Source organism: Porites lutea, chromosome 6, assembly GCF_958299795.1.
Source record: "Porites lutea chromosome 6, jaPorLute2.1, whole genome shotgun sequence".
Taxonomy (NCBI): domain Eukaryota; kingdom Metazoa; phylum Cnidaria; class Anthozoa; order Scleractinia; family Poritidae; genus Porites; species Porites lutea.
The window spans coordinates 7,602,214-7,605,815 of NC_133206.1; the positions used below are offsets into that span (position 1 = coordinate 7,602,214).

General features: G+C 37.1%; 1 non-coding gene across 1 annotated transcript; it reads right to left on the bottom strand.

Annotated features, from left to right (window-relative positions):
• Positions 1–1,341: 1,341 nt before the first annotated feature.
• Trnas-aga (transfer RNA serine (anticodon AGA)) lies at positions 1,342–1,415 on the bottom strand. Its single transcript has one exon. It is a non-coding gene; the product is annotated as a tRNA-Ser (tRNA).
• Between the last annotated feature and the right edge of the window lie 2,187 nt (positions 1,416–3,602).

Here is a 3,602-nt window from a genome sequence, read left to right on the forward strand (position 1 = left end):
ATTAAATAATCTGAGCAAGTCAACCTTTTTCTGTCAATAATGATTTCCATGGAGACTTTACATCACAAATGCTTAAAATGGATTATTTGATGTTAATGTTTGGCAAAGAGCAGAAGAGAAATGATCCGAGATCTGTTAAGGATCTGTTGAATTGTTTTCTCTTATATTTTTCTTTCCCGCCACTAGTAGCAGGCTCTAATTTTTCTTTCGGCCATATGTTAAATTTCTCTAGTCGTCTGTTATGTCATCTAACCTTTTTTAAAACCTCTTATGTTAAAACTGTTAAAAAAATTAGCTATAGAAGGTACCATTAAAAAGATTTTAGTTTTTATACGTCAATAATCCTCCTCGGAAAGTTGCAGATGGTATTAGCGAAAAAAAAAGTCTTGGCTTAATTACATAGGCATAGAGACTATTAATTTCATCGTTGTTTACGAATCGTCGAACAATATTTAAACAGGTAGCTTCCCGTCCATTAATCGCATCTCAAATTATTCATTGAAACCAGACATTTCAATTTCGACAGTTTATTTTTTTCTTCGGAAAAGAGGAGAAAGAAAAATGCATTTGACTTTAAATTCAATGACTTTACTTCCAATATCTTGTCTCCCGCGTTTGATAGTATCAAAAAAGTTTCAAGAATGACCTAATTGGCATGTACTCTTTTATTCCAGTTTTAATAATCACCCTGTTCCGACATTCAATTCTTTTATTCGCCTCTGACAATAATCGAGCTGACACATAAAATTGTATTCCAATTAGATATTTACTCGGTTCCGACATCATTTTTTTTCCCTTCTATGGAATCCTTATTTATTAAGCAAAAAGTGTCCAGACACAATCGTTTCATTGGTTCAATTTACTTCTATAGTTTTAACTTAAATAAAGCGGATGCTTCTGCGAATTTTTTTAATTGGCAGCGAAATAATTAATTAACGTAAAAAAAATTGTTTTTGAGACGATAACATCAAGTAGATGCGTGGGCTGCATACGAAATGAAGTGTTTGGCGCGGAGAAAGCGAAAGAAAACAAAAAAAAGACTTCTTATACTGAGTGGATGAGTTCCTAGTTCCGCTGGACTGGCTAGCGGGTGTTAGTGGGTACAAATAAGAGTGTTTTTTTCCTTTTTTAAGTTCTGCTAGTAGGTGATCATTTATTTAGTTCCCTTTTCTTTAGGTTTCAGTCGTCAAAACGCTGTTACATTGCCTCTGTAAATTGCTGAGTATATTTGAGCCAGAAGTTTTCCTTTGAAATAAATGCGTCGAGTGAAAGATGTAAGTGACGGTAATTTCAATTTCTTGCTCCAGTCCATAAGTCAAATTAATGAGTTGCTTGTCTGATAGCTCCAGGTGAGATTCAAACTCACGACCCTCCGAGTTCTAGTTCGAATGCTCTAACCACTGAGCCACTGGAGAGTCTTTGGCGAACAGGGTCAGAATTTACTTATAACTACACCAGTCATGTATTCAACTATGTTTATCAGAGTGTCTCAAAAGCTGGGTGTCGTTTAATTGAATAGAGGAGTGGTGGGGCTGAGAACTACCGCTAATACTGAGCAACACCAAATCAGCACAGCAGACAAGTTTGCCAGAAACACAGCACTGTAAACATGAATATGTTTAAATGGCAAGGGTGACATAGTAACTTGTTGGACTTAAAGTTACTTATAGAGACTCCTATTGATCCTGATATTAAGCCATACATTAACCGGTTATAACCGGTGATATACAATGCAGGTGGGTATGTTTATGATTGGTAGGTAGGTAGGTAAGTGGGTGGGTAGACGGGTGGGTTGGTGAGCAGGTAGGAAATTTACCTTACGCCACAAAAGTGTGATTGAAAGCTCATTAGCCCCCTCTTTAGAGGCCCATTTACCAGTAAACGAAAAATACAACCAATTATAAGCCCCTCTCTTGCTTTGTTCCAAATGTATTTAAATGAATTCGATTTATTAGCGATTTGAAGCTTGATTAATAACCATAAAAAAAGTACATGCGAGACGAATTTGATCAGTACAGCTTGCTTGTTTCGAAACGCTCCCCTTTTCCGGTCATAAGCCCCATCGCATATAATCCCATCCGTTAATAAGCGCTCCCAAAACCCCTTAAAAGATGTATGACCCAAAGGCTTATAAGCGGTAGTTTACGGTATACTGATGTAAAGGCAATGCAAGGGAGGCCCTAAACAGTCGAATCCGAACATCCCGTGATTCCACGACAAAATGTTTCTAAAACGCTTTACTCTTACCGATATTTTCCATGCTTATTCGTAAGAAACATATATGCCTGCGTTTATCTATGAACACATAATAAATAACATAATATTAACAATATTGAACCAAAAGCAAACACTAAGATATGTTCAATGTTAGAGTCATCACGTGCTAAATTCTGGCCGAGCGGGATAAACCCCCTTAACGTCCTCAGTTTAACATAAATTATGCGCAAATTATGTAAGCAAGTGAATGACAAAAGATTTGAAAGGATAACATCTCATGACCTGTATAGAGAGGAGAAGTGTGACGTAACGTTACCATGGCTATAATTTGCATTCTCTAACGACAGAAGAAAAGTATGAGCTACTGTTTTGTTTCTGAGTGCAATCACGTACAGGGAAAACATACATGTCAATTTTTTTCTTTATTTTTTTTTTCTGCCATATTTGCAGAACTACGGTTTGTTGAGATCCAGAAATTTTGCTACCATGACAACGTGACGAAACGACTTCTCTTCACCGTTGGAAACCTACAAGCTAAACAGATCTATTTGATTTTATGCATCTACAATGAGTAGAATTTTATCTCGAGAAAATGAACAAATGATTCCTTCAGTTTAAGATACGTCCCTAAGGGCTGTTCATGCAGGCTTAGTCGTTTGACTGGGCTCGCTCGATTGACCAAGTATTTCCTTTGTAAAAAAATCAATATGTTCATATGGATTTAAATGGCTAGATTTCCAATTACGTATGTGTCTCAACTTAAAATTGCCTGTTCCACGAGTAATATTACGGCCGCTCTTGTGAAAAAATAAATTCACACATGATTCCGAATACGCGATTCCAAATCGGCGCAAGCGGCTTGTCACTCTTATGAAAGTTTACATTTTGCAGGTCACAAGACCGAACAGCCAGCTTAAGTTTGATGAAAGTAACGCATAAATTTGACTATCTTCCTGGTTAATTACGTCCCAATGAGCAAGTCAGACTAAATAATATTCAACAATATATTTAAAGACATTTGATCCATGTCATATTTGTACCGTAGTTGATAAATCCAATTTTGAGCCTCTCAGATTCTCGGCAACTGAACCCGGATTTGCGTCAAAACTGGCAATGTAAGGTGTTTTTAATTTATTTTTTTGTTATTTACTTGAACATGCTGGTGAGAATTTATGGTGGCATGGTTTTTGTGACAGAATTTACCGACCCGAGTGTGAAGCAGACCGAATATATGGTGAGCGGGGAAGCGGGGCTATTGCAGGGGTGGAAGAACTGGCCTCAGTCCTGGCGTCTTTGAACGCCATATGTGCAATGAGTTTGTTGAACATTGTTTCTCTTCTCAGTGCCAAGAGGGTTTTTTTTTTCGGGTAATCCCTTTTATCTCG